Source organism: Rutidosis leptorrhynchoides, chromosome 10 (assembly GCF_046630445.1).
Source record: "Rutidosis leptorrhynchoides isolate AG116_Rl617_1_P2 chromosome 10, CSIRO_AGI_Rlap_v1, whole genome shotgun sequence".
Classification (NCBI taxonomy): Eukaryota; Viridiplantae; Streptophyta; class Magnoliopsida; order Asterales; family Asteraceae; genus Rutidosis; species Rutidosis leptorrhynchoides.
The window spans coordinates 81,823,128-81,837,701 of record NC_092342.1 but is presented as its reverse complement, the minus strand read 5'-3'; positions in this window follow the sequence as shown (position 1 = coordinate 81,837,701).

Genomic DNA, 14,574 nt, shown 5'->3' with positions numbered 1-14,574 from the left:
AAAGCTCATTTATATACCAACTTCAGGATTAAAGATCTCGAACCACTTAAATACTTGTGATTTAATACTTGTGATTTAGGTTTTGTAATCAACCAACACAAGTATACATTGTGGTGTTTAAGGTACCTTTCTAAGTACTTTTCCAATAGAACAAAATTTGCGACTCAAAAAGGGCGACACAAGTGACGAAGTAGACGCGTCCCAATATAAACAGTTGGTGGGAAGACTTTTATATCTCATAGTCACTCGACCTGACATTACATATTCAATTAATCAACTCAATCAATTCTTCAGTAGTCCACGAAAGACTCACATGGATGTTGCCTTTCGAGTTTGCGCTATCTCAAAGGAACAACCAATCAAGATCTATTTTTGGCTTCAAATGGAAATTTAGAGCGCATTGCCTATTGTGATGCAAGCTTGCTCAGTTGCCCAACCACGAAGCGCCCGTGCACGGGTTATTTATTATTCTTGGCGGTGCTCCTATATCATGGAGTACAAAGAAACAAAGTGTGGTGTCACCTCCTTGGCTGAATCAGAATATTGTGTTATGGCTACTATTGTGTGTGAAATTTTATGGTTACGTTGGTTATTAACAGATATTGATGCTACTCAAAGTCTCAAACTATTACTACTCCCTTAATGTGCGATAATAAAGCGGCAAGACCCATAGTTATGAATCATGTCTATCATGAACGAACAAAACACATTAAAATAGATTGTTATTTTGTTCGAGAAAGAGTTAATAATGGAGACATCAAATCTTGTGCTTTACGAGTTTCAAGTAGCAGATATCTTTACCAAAGCTTTTGAAATGAACCGTTTCTTGTTCATATGTTATAAGTTGGGTGTTCGAGGCCTACACATTCCAACTTGCGGGAGAGTATGTTGTAAATTTAGTGTAATTTTGGGTTTTAATCTACACTTGTAAATGGGTTTGGAGGTACGGAGTGTACACCCATTAAGTGATAGATTACCCGAACCCAAAAGTGGTTTTCCATTATTTACTATCATGACTTGGTCTACCTGAAATTTGACCAAGTGTTTTCAGTACTAAGTTTTCTTAGTAAGCTGAAATTTGGCTAAGTGTTTTGTGCTGGTTGTTCTGCATTGCTGGTCCTTGTACTGGTTGTTCTGCATTGCTGGTCCCTGTGCTGGTTGTTCTGCGCGGCTGGTCCCTGTGCTGGTTGTTTTGCGCAGCTGGTCCCTGTGATGGTTGTTCTGCGCAGCTGGTCCCTGTGCTGGTTGTTCTGCGCAGCTGGTCTTGTTTGCTGGTTCCTCTGCGCTGCTGGTCCTGTATGCTGACTTTTGCGCTGCTGGTCCTGTATGCTGACTTTTGCGCTGCTGGTCCTGTTTGCTGATTTTTGCGCTGCTGGTCCTTTTGCAGTGCTGGTTCTTAAGAGACAGCAGTAAGAAAACACTTAACACAATTTTGAGTGATTACGGAAGAATTATTCTTGCACCCACTTTTGCTTTAGTGGTTGAAGGAATAATACTTGTTTATTATAAAGTGATCACTCATGCTTTGATAGTTGTAAAATATAATATTTGTTTATTGTAAAAGTAACAACTTTTACTTTAATGATGGAAGTGATAATATTTGTTTATAGAAATATTCTTCCTGTAACCACTTTTGAATATTATAGAAGATACTTTTATTAATCAATCGGCCAATTGATTTTAATAAAAGACTCTTTCATGATAAGGGTGTATATAAATATATTAACCAATATGCATGAAAAAAAAACACAAGTTACGAACACCAAAATATTCTTCTGCAAAAGGAATTCTTGTTTCTGCCAAAACAAGAATTTAATCTCTGTCTTATCCCAAAGTGATATTCGTGTAACCCAGGCTATAAGGGTCGAATAATTACTTTCGGAAAGTGATACCACGATTCAGTGATTTATCCGGCTATCGATTATTTTACCCTACACGAAAGAATTTAATAAAACCTCCAACAATCGAAAGTAATTATTCGTTATAATCGATGGCGGCTACGATGAAACACATGACGGCGAATTTCTCCAAACTTGATAAGTTTGAGGGAATTGATTTTAGGAGATGGCAAAAGAAGATGCACTTCTTTCTGAGCAGCATGAGTGTGGTGTACGTACTCAGCACACCAATTCCTGAAGATCATGGTGATGATGCCACTATTGAACAAATTCGGAAAAGGTGCAAGTGGGAGAACGATGACTACATCGCTAGAGGTTTAATCCTCAATGGTATGGCTGATTCCCTTTTTGATATTTACCTAAATGTTGAATCTTCTAAAGAACTATGGGACTGTTTAGAAACCAAGTATATGTCTGAGGATGCTTCTAGTAAAAAGTTCCTTGTGAGTAATTTTAATAATTACAAGATGGTCGATTCTAGACCGGTCTTGGAATAATACAATGAGCTCATTCGTATACTTGGTCAATTCACACAACATAAGATGAACATGGATGAGTCTATTCAAGTCTCAAGCATAATTGATAAACTACCTCCATCTTGGAAAGAATTTAAACATTCTTTGAAACATAAGAAGGAGGAGTTAACTCTTGTTGAGTTGGGTAGTCATCTGCGTATTAAGGAATCCCTCAGGTTGCAGGATAATGACAAGCCAAAGAGCAACGAAGTTGCTGGTACGGCTGTTGTCAATATGGTGGAACATAAAAAGTTCACTAGTAATAATGACAAAAAGGGCAAACGTAAACATCAAGGTTATAACAAGGCTAATCCGAACAAGAAGTCTAAATTGACTTGTTGGAAGTGTGGTAAAACTGGACACGTGAAAAAGGATTGCAAGGTTATTTTTGGTAATAATAATGCCAAAGGATCTAGCACAAGCGGTTCGGGAAATGGTTTAAACAACCACAACTCGAAAGGTCAGAATATATTTAATAATTCAAATGAGAATTATTATGTTTCATATATATCTGAGGCTTATTTTGTGCAGGATGATGATTTCGCGTGGTGGGTTGACTCGGGAGCCACCACCCATGTATGCAAGGATAGATTTTGGTTCAAGACTTACGAGTCCGTGACTGATAGATCAATTCTTCATATGGGAAATGAGTCAACAGCCTCTGTTCATGGACGTGGAAGTGTGGATTTGTGTTTTAGTTCTGGAAAAACTATTTGTTTGTTTGATGTTTTGCATGTACCACAAATAAGGAAAAATTTGGTTTCCAGTAGTGTGTTAAATTGTTGTGGTTATAAACAAGTGATTGAATCTGATAAGTTTGTTTTGTCAAAACATGGTATGTTTGTTGGTTTTGGTTATTTATGCAATAGAATGTTTAGACTTAACATTAATCACTTGAATGTTAATTTTGCTTTTATATCTACTTCTAGCATAAATAATTCTACACTTTGGCATGCTAGACTAGGACATGTACACTTTAAAAGAATGCAAGATATGTCTAAAGATGGATTAATACCGGCCTTTGACATGAACAATGAAAAGTGTAAAACGTGTATGTTAACAAAGATCACTAAGAAACCATTTCAAAATGTACATCGTGATACTGAAATTTTGGAATTAATACATAGTGATTTATGTGATTTGCATGCTACTCCTACTTTAGGGAACAAGAAATATTTTGTGACTTTTATTGATGATGCTTCTAGATTTTGCTATGTTTATTTGTTACATACTAAGGATGAAGCATTAGATAAATTTAAAATATTTAAAACTGAAGTAGAATTACAACAAAAGGCTTTGATTAAAAGACTTAGAACGGATAGGGGAGGTGAATACATTGACCAATCGTATTTCCAATCCGTTGGTATTATCCATGAGACCACAGCTCCATATACTCCACAACAAAATGGTATATCTAAAAGGAAGAATAGGGTCCTTAAGGAAATGGTTAATTCCATGTTATCCTATTCGGGTTTAAGTGAAGGATTTTGGGGGGAAGCTATGTTAACAGCTTGTTATTTGCTTAATAGAGTTCCTAACAAAAGAAACAAGATTACACCTTATGAACTTTGGAATAAAAGGAAACCTAACTTGAATTATCTCCGGGTATGGGGTTGTAGGGCGGTTGTAAGACTACCTGACTCCAAGAAAAAAAGTTTAGGTGAAAGAGGTATAGATTGCATATTTGTTAGATATGTTGAACATTCCAAGGCATATAGGTTCTATGTAATAGAGCCTAATGAGTTTGTCTCAATCAATTCTGTGATTGATTCAAGGGATGCAATCTTTGATGAAAATCGATTTTCATCTATACCTAGACCAAAGGATATGATTCCAAGTAATAATGGAATCAATAAGGATTGTAATGATGAAGTCTCTAAAAAGGCTGTTGATCAGTCACTTGAGCTTCGGAAAAGCAAAAGAAAAAGGAAACCTAAATCATTTGGACCAGATTTTCAACTATACTTAGTTGAAGGTTCTAGGGATGATGTTTCTACCCAATATTCGTATTGTTTCAATGTTGATGATGATCCTAAAACATATGATGAAGCAATGAGGTCTCAGGATGTTGCATTCTGGAAAGAGGCAATTAATGATGAGATGGATTCTATCATGGGCAATAACACTTGGGTGTTAGCTGATCTACCTCCTGGTTGCAAACCTTTGGGTTGCAAATGGATCTTCAAAAAGAAGATGAAGGTGGATGGAACTATTGAAAAATTCAAGGCAAGGTTAGTCATTCAAGGCTTTAGACAAAAGTCTGGAATTGACTATTTTGATACTTATGCTCCCGTGGCACGTATCACTACCATTAGACTGCTGATTGCTTTGGCTACGATTCACAATCTAGTTATTCACCAGATGGATGTGAAGACAGCATTCTTGAATGGTGAATTGGATGAGGAGGTTTATATGAACCAACCTCAGGGCTTTGTCATGCCAGGAAATGAAGGCAAGGTGTGCAAACTTGTAAAATCCTTATATGGTTTGAAACAAGCACCCAAGCAATGGCATCAAAAGTTTGATGAAGTGATTTTATCTAGTGGTTTTAAATTAAACCAAGCAGATAAATGTGTATATAATAAATTTGATGATTCTGGTAAAGGAGTTATAATTTGTCTATATGTTGATGACATGTTAATCTTTGGGACTGACCAAAGTCAGGTTGATTTAACAAAAGAATTTTTGTCATCAAAATTCTCCATGAAAGATATGGGGGAGGCTGACGTTATCCTTGGCATTAGGATCAAACGTGAAAGCAAAGGAATTTCGATTTGTCAATCTCATTATATTGAGAAGGTGTTGAAAAAGTTCAATTGCTTTGAATGTAATCCTGTGAGTACCCCTGTTGATCCAAGTGAGAATCTTATGCCTAATCAAGGTGAAGCTGTATCACAACTTGAGTATTCTCAGGTGATTGGCTGTTTGATGTACGCCATGACTTGTACAAGGCCGGATATTGCTTTTGCTGTGGGAAAACTGAGTAGATATACTAGTAATCCTAGTACTCATCATTGGCAAGCAATTAGGCGGGTACTGAAGTACTTGAAGAAAACTATGGACTATAGTTTATCTTATAATGGGTTTCCTTCGGTAATAGAAGGATATTCTGATGCGAGTTGGATAACCAATATTGAAGATCATTCTTCAACGAGTGGTTGGGTGTTCTTGCTTGGGGGAGGTGCTATTTCATGGGCTTCTAAGAAGCAGACATGTATTACCAACTCAACGATGGAATCTGAGTTTGTTGCTTTAGCTGCTGCTGGTAAAGAAGCAGAATGGCTTAGAAACTTGATCCATGAGATACCATTATGGCCTAAACCTATAGCACCCATGTCTATCCATTGTGATAGTGCTGCGACATTGGCAAAGGCTTATAGCCAGATGTACAATGGAAAGTCTAGACACTTAGGTGTCAGACATAGCATGATTCGTGAACTCATCATGAATGGGGTGATTTCTATAGTGTTCGTGAGGTCACAACAGAATTTAGCTGATCACTTGACGAAGGGATTGGCAAGAGACTTGGTGAACAAGTCTGCTGTGGGGATGGGTTTAAAGTCCACATAAATTTCTAATTATAAGATACCTAATTCCCTTCTGATGAAAATTAGAAGTTGAATTCAATGTGGAAGGCTTATACTTAGAAATTTGGAGTACAAAATTTTGTATCATCCCAAGGTAAGGTATGTACTCGGACCTGTTGAAGGTGAGGATGAAGTTTAGCTTCTTAATGGTTTATTTGAAAAAGTGCAATAGCAGGTGCATGACTGAAATGAACTACCTATGTGAATGTGAAGTTTTGCCGCTTCAACAAAGCTTGGACTTTTGCTTTAGATACATTCATGAATGGATATGGACACATGGCTTGTAAAGTGTCAGGATAGCTTTAGAGTATTTGAAAACTTATGTGTATGTTATTTTCAGTTATTCAAATGGGTTGAAGGGTTCAATTCTTAGAACACCCCGATTCTCGAATATTTGGAATGTGTAATGTACTAAGGTGAAAATTCAATCTTCAAGATATTTTCATTTATGCATGAGTTTTGTTTTAATTTGTTTAATTCTCATGAAACGAATTGCACTAAATTGGGGAGGATTTTTGTAAATTTAGTGTAATTTTGGGTTTTAATCTACACTTGTAAATGGGTTTGGAGGTACGGAGTGTACACCCATTAAGTGATAGATTACCCGAACCCAAAAGTGGTTTTCCATTATTTACTATCATGACTTGGTCTACCTGAAATTTGACTAAGTGTTTTCAGTACTAAGTTTTCTTAGTAAGCTGAAATTTGGCTAAGTGTTTTGTGCTGGTTGTTCTGCATTGCTGGTCCTTGTACTGGTTGTTCTGCATTGCTGGTCCCTGTGCTGGTTGTTCTGCGCGGCTGGTCCCTGTGCTGGTTGTTCTGCGCAGCTGGTCCCTGTGCTGGTTGTTCTGCGCAGCTGGTCTTGTTTGCTGGTTCCTCTGCGCTGCTGGTCCTGTATGCTGACTTTTGTGCTGCTGGTCCTGTATGCTGACTTTTGCGCTGCTGGTCCTGTTTGCTGATTTTTGCGCTGCTGGTCCTTTTGCAGTGCTGGTTCTTAAGAGACAGCAGTAAGAAAACACTTAACACAATTTTGAGTGATTACGGAAGAATTATTCTTGCACCCACTTTTGCTTTAGTGGTTGAAGGAATAATACTTGTTTATTATAAAGTGATCACTCATGCTTTGATAGTTGTAAAATATAATATTTGTTTATTGTAAAAGTAACAACTTTTACTTTAATGATGGAAGTGATAATATTTGTTTATAGAAATATTCTTCCTGTAACCACTTTTGAATATTATAGAAGATACTTTTATTAATCAATCGGCCAATTGATTTTAATAAAAGACTCTTTCATGATATGGGTGTATATAAATATATTAACCAATATGCATGAAAAAAAAAAAACACAAGTTACGAACACCAAAATATTCTTCTGCAAAAGGAATTCTTGTTTCTGCCAAAACAAGAATTTAATCACTGTCTTATCCCAAAGTGATATTCGTGTAACCCAGGCTATAAGGGTCGAATAATTACTTTCGGAAAGTGATACCACGATTCAGTGATTTATCCGGCTATCGATTATTTTACCCTACACGAAAGAATTTAATAAAACCTCCAACAGAGTATTTAGATAGACTTTTCATATACAATATATCTATCTATAGTTAATATTAAAATCCTATAATGATGATGTCATTATTAGGCTAATTCATTTGTTAAGAAAAAATTAAAAAGAAAAAGAAAAAAATCTAAGCATGGTGGGTGATGTCATTAATCTAAATAATTTTGAATTAAAATTAAATCTTATTAATTAATTATTATTATTAAATCTTATTACTAATTATTTTAATTATTAAAATTAAATAATTTTGAAATACATTTTAGGTATTTGATGAAATGTTCAGCTGACTACTTTTTTAGTCGAACTCTGTGGTTCCACGGGTCATTAAACTAAATAACTTTAGCATTTACGTTCACTTAATACCTAAAATATTTTATTAAACTTTTTCGTTTAAACAAACACGTGGTTCTACGGGTCATTTCACTAGTGTTTTCTATATTGGTTAAAACTAGTCAACTGGTATTGGGATATGATTAGAACTAAAAGAGCTATAAATATAACCCTTGTAATCAACTATTATTCTTCCTGTTAATAAAACTACTTATTAAACTCTTTAAGATGTAACATGTTCAAACGTCTTGTGGCGAGAGAAAAGGGAAAAATATGCTAAGATAACCTGATTAAGTCGCGCAAATCTGAATAAAAATACTCAAGATCAAAGGAAAAATCGATCACAAGATAACCTGATTAAACCGCGTACATCTGAGTAAAAACACTTTATATCTCATTTTCTGCATAAACACACAAAAGTGTAACATATAGGCTAATCTTAGCAACATCAACAGAAATAATCAATCATACAAATGTGCTAAGAGGTGAGATTTCATTATTTTATCAAAGAATAAAGAGAAACTTTTCTCTAAATAAGGAAAACAAAAGTCCTCCATCTTTCTGTGAATAGAGAAAGTGTTTTCAAAAGAACATGTTAGTGTTATAATTCAAAGTAGTGTATTAATATTTTTGTTAGTTGTAGGTACACAAACAATAGATTATATAACAATCAACTCTAATACTAGAAGTTGGGCTAAGCCCATATACAAAGTGACATGAACTATAATTATGGGCTAACATTCCCCCGCAGTTGGAGCGGGAGTACGTCGGACGCTCAAGCTGGATCTGAACTCGTCGAATAGAGAAAATGGAAGGTCTTTGGTGAAGATGTCGGCAAACTGATATCTGGATGGAACATGTAGAACTCGGACCTGTCCCTGAGCAACTAAATCTCTGACAAAATGAATGTCTATCTCAATGTGTTTGGTCCTTTGATGTTGGACCGGATTAGATGCAAGGAAGACGGAGCTAACATTATCACAGTAAACTAGTGTAGCAGATGTTAGAGGGCGGTGAAGCTCACGAAGAGGATTACGTATCCAGCATTTTTCAGCAACAGCATTGGCAACTCCTCGATATTCTGCCTCGGCATTGGAACGAGAAGGAGTAAGTTGCCGCTTCGAAGACCAAGAGAGTAGATTGTTGCCAAAGAAGACACAATACCCAGAAGTGGAGCGTCTGGTGGTAGGGCAACCGGCCCAATCAGCGTCAGAGTAAGCAACCAAAGTGGTAGGGGACGATGCATATAACTGTAATCCCATATCAAGAGTCCCCTGAACATAACGAACAATACGCTTGAGAGCATGCAAATGTTGCTCTCACGGGTCGTGCATGAAAAGACAAATCTGTTGAACTGCATAGGAGATGTCTGGACGAGTGAAGGTAAGATACTGTAATGCGCCTGCAAGGCTACGGTATAAAGTCGGGTCCTGTACAGAGGGACTGTGGGCTGTGAGCTTGGCGCTCGGCTCAACAGGGGTCCTGCACGGTTGACAAGAAGTCATACCGGCTCGCTCAAGAATCTCTATGGCATACTGTTTTTGAGACAATAACATACCAGTGGCAGTACGCGATGCAGAGATGCCAAGAAAATAATTTAACGATTCTAAGTCAGTCGTGGAAAATTCCTTATGTAAAGACTGAATAATCTGCTGAAGCAAGCTAGTGGAGGATGCTGTCAACACAATGTCATCCTCATACAGGAGGAGGTAAGCAATGTCGGATCCCTGTTGATAAATAAATAAAGAAGTGTCACACCGGCTGTGGTGGAATCCAAGGCGTTGAGCATATCCTGCAAAGCGCTGAAACCATGCGCGAGGGGCCTGTTTGAGACCATATAAAGATTTCTGCAGTAAGCAGACATGGTTGGGATATCTAGGATCCCGAAAACCCGGAGGCTGATGCATGTAAACCGTCTCAGATAGCTGACCATGAAGAAAAGCGTTCTTGACATCTAACTGATGAGCGGGCCAATGTTGAGAAATCGCTAAGCTAAGAACAGTGCGTATAGTTGCCGGTTTGACAACTGGACTAAAAGTCTCATCACAATCAACACCAATCTATTAGCTGCGACCATTAGCAACAAGTCGCGCCTTATATCTGCTTAAGTTACCATCTGCATTAAACTTGTGCTTAAATAACCACATGGAGCGAACTATGTTCGTGTCCGATGGGCGAGGCACAAGTTTCCAAGTACTATTTTCAATTAAAGCATTATATTCATCAGTCATAACTTGTTTCCAGTTGGGGTCATGGAGTGCGTCAGGGTAAGAATGTGGAACGGGGGATATAACTGATGTGTGGAGGTTAAGTCGTTAGACATGTTTCGTAGTACCGAGGTGAGTACGGGTAATCATAGGGTGAGTAGACTGAGAGGTAGTAGAGGTGGTAGCCTCAGTGGGAGGAGGATGTGTCTCTGAAAGAGAGGTAGTAGTGGGTTGTATAATATCAGTAGCCTCATTTGGAGGAGGCCGTGTCTCCGAAAGAGAGGTAGTAGTGGGTTGTGTATTATTAGTAGCCTCATTTGGAGGAGGATGTGTCTCCGGAGTAGGAGGGGAGTCTATAACAACCCGGAAATTTCTGACAAAATTTAAACAAAATCTTTATATGATTTCAATAAACCTCGACTAATTCCAACGATTCACGAACAAATAACTATAAATAAAAATGTATATATTTAATTATACATATAAAATGTGTAAATATTAAGTAATCAAGAAATGTTATTATATAAAATATAATTATTTATTAATAATATGTATATATTAAACTTAATTATAAGTAGAAATATTATATTAATATTACTTTTATCATTATTATTAACATTAATAATAATGTTAACATCAGATTTGATACCCACAATTTGTTATATTAATAATAATGTTATTATGACTATTATCATTAATATTATTATTATAAAAAAATAAGATTTTTATAACTTTACTAAAGTAATAAATTACTAGTTATCATTATAATTTTAAAATTATCATTTTTTATATCATTTGATATCATTCTTATTATTAAATATTTAGTAATATTGTTATTATTATTAATTATTATTATTATTTGTTAATTGTATTGTTATTATTAGTATTTTTATTATAATTATTAATAAATAAAAATGTTATCTGCTATGCTAATCCAGTCAGATACCTAAATTAGGTAAACTACTTTCTAATCTGCTTTTTATTTTTTTTACCAATCCTATCTGCTTTTATGTATTTTATTTTATCTACTTTTAATTTTTTTAATTTTTATTTTTTGGATCGTGACTCAATGTCAACCATAACAAAAAAGTTGTGCTGCATTAATTATTCATCATAATCATTTATAAATCTGCTGATGATCAATACTACTGGAAAATCAAACAGAAAAAAACCTTTAAACCTCTGTTCTTGCTCAATTATTCAAAAACTTCGATATCGAATCCAATTTCAAAATCCTTAAATGCAATTCAGTTAGAAACCCTTTACTCAAACTATCCATAAAGTTTCAGCCTTCAATATTTCAAAATGAGATCGAATTTGAGAGTCAAAGTTCAATTTTTAAAAGTCAAACATTTTGTTCTTCATGAAATTCGTATTTTATTTGATGTTTCCAGTAAAATTGATGATTGATAAAGTTTCTAAGAGTGATTTCAAACCTATTTCATATAGGAATTTTGATCTAAAACGTTCAATATTTTAATGTTTGATTTTTTTTTATTCGTGAAGTAACAGCAGCAGCTGCTACTTCATATTTTTTTTCCTTCTTTTCTGGTTAAATCAATTCAACATGGTTAAATGTTTCTAATTCTAATTCAAGTATTAAACTAAGCTGGTAATTCAATTATACGGTTGTTGATTTAATTTCTGGGTCGACTAGTTTAATTGATGAAGAAGATGATGAAACAAGAATACAGTTTATATATATATATATATATATATATATATATATATATATATATATATATATATATATATATATACTTGTTAAGTATTAAAACAGAAAAACAGAAATGGTTCGATGATTTGGGTGTGTTTGTGTTGAGCGATCACGGGTTCAAGCCCGGTCTGGTGCAAAAATTTTTAGAAAATGCTTTTAAGAGGTATACACTTTTATTTTCATTATTATTATTATTATTATTATTATTATTATTATTATTATTATTATTATTATTATTATTATTATTATTATTATTACTACTACTACTACTTGAATCATTATTGTCATTTTTACTATTAATATAAATATTATATTTTTATTATTAGTATCATTATTATTATTATTATTATTAAGTATTAGTATTAGTGTTATTAGTATTCTTATTAGTATTCTTATTATTATTATTAAAACTAACATTATTATTATCATTTTAAATATTATTATCATTATTATTATTAGAATTATTATTATTTTTAAAACAATACAAAATATTATTATTATTATTATTGTTATTAGTATTAGTATCATTTTAATTTATATTATCTAAACTTTCATTTTTTATTTAAAACTATCTTTTTATCAAAAATTAACATTTTTATTAAAGTTATTATAATCTTTACTAAAAATTTCATTTAGATTATTATTATTATCATAAAAAGGTACAACTTTTTATATTACCAAATAAATACTAAGTTGTATAGAAATATATTTAAAACCTATAATATAACTATATTTATATTATTATAATAAACATCGCTTATTTATTTAAAATATATCTAATTTGCTGTTTTAAAATAACATATAATACAACAAGCATATTATTAATAATAATACATATAAACGTGTTCGATTACGATTATACGTGTTAATATATAAACTTGATATAGGTTCGTGAATCCGAGGACAACTCTGTACTTGTTCAGTGTCATCCTATACATATTTACTACAAACTATCGTATCGTATCGTGAGTTCATCTGCTCCCTTTTTATATATTTTTGGGCTGAGAATAAATGCAATATTTTTCTAACGGATAGACACAAGTGCAAACTATTATGCGACCAACATGAGTAATTTTATTGTGTTGATATGTAACATGTTATTGTGTTCATATGAAACATACAAAACCCTGCTTTGTAATATCATTAATTGCTAGATAATGAAGAGGCAAACAGAATTATTATAAATAGCGCTATTGGGAGTAACGTCCCGCACTATTGACCTCAGGTCAATTGGTGGTATAATAATAATCTCGACAATTACATATGTGTTGTCTCGGGGTAAAATCGTTTAGTTTTGATATTATACGCTCATGTCATACTTTTGATATACATGATATATCGTCTTTTATTAAATCTTGTGATCTATTACTGTAATCATTATTTATGACAAACCTATGAACTCACTCAACCTCGTGTTGACTTTTCAAAGCATGTTTATTCTCAGGTACTTAAATATTGCTTCCGCTGTATATCTGCTGCTTTGATGATGATTGCTTGCTATGCTTGGAGTCTTCATTACATATCATATCAATTAAGAACATTTAATACTCTAAATACAATGTAATCTATTTATCTTCCGCTGCAAAACTCAATAAAATGTCTCATATAGAGTCGTTCTCGTTTATACATCTGTGATTTGATATAATTAGTCACAAATACCCCAGGCCCTATTTGAGAGGTGTGACAGAGTCAGAGAGATGGAAGGTGCGGGAGAAGAGATTAGGAGGAGGATCAAGAAAGTCGTAAGAGGGAGGCTGAGTTGGTGTGACGACCCGGAAATTTCAGACTAAATTTAAACTTTAATCTTTATATATTCCCGACACGATAAACAAAGGTTGTAAGTTTAATCTCAAGAATTTTAAACTGTGTTCATATACTCATTTAACCTCGACCAAGTTTCAATGATTCACGAACCATTATATGAACGAACATGATTATATATGTATATGTGTATATATTATAAATTGAAAAAACATTAACAAAGTATTAGACGTATAATACTTTATATAAACGTATTTGTTTCAAAATATATTCTAATAGTTATCGATGGAATTAAAAGATGATATCAAATGATTGAATTATTAGATATATTGAATTATAATTATGAGTCTCTGTTAAGAGGTCCACTATGATTTGAGAAATCTATTCTTTTTAACGGTATTCAGAATAATTGGTAAAGTGATTTATTAGAAGGAACAAAAGTGTCAATTAACGAGAACTAGACAAGGGTTAGTGGAGATTCCCGTTTGATTTTCAATTTATGCTTTACAATAATTGTCTCGTGACTTTTGATAAGATAAACTATTAAAATTGTATATTAATTAACGTGGAAATAAAATTGTAGAATATAGATAACTTAGAAGATGGATATTGAGAAGTTAAGTAAATTAACGTTTTACAATGATTTTATACGTTTATCTAATCTTTAGACTTTATATCACGTTGCACCAACAAATGTTAAAAACTTGAAATCTATTAAAAGTATATTTAATCTTACTTTTCTAAAACATTTTACGATATAACAACTTCTTCTATTTTAACCTTTTAATAAAATGATTATTTTATATATTTAGTTTTAGAAAAATAAAGTTATCATATTTGATTTAAATGTATAAAAACGTTTCAGTTTAAAAAGAACTTTATTAATTAGGATGTTTTATAAGATAATTTGTATATGACTTTTGAAGAATTTAAATAAAGTTTATATTATAAATTACAAGTAGATAAAGCATTTCAAAAATGTAAACGTGATTGA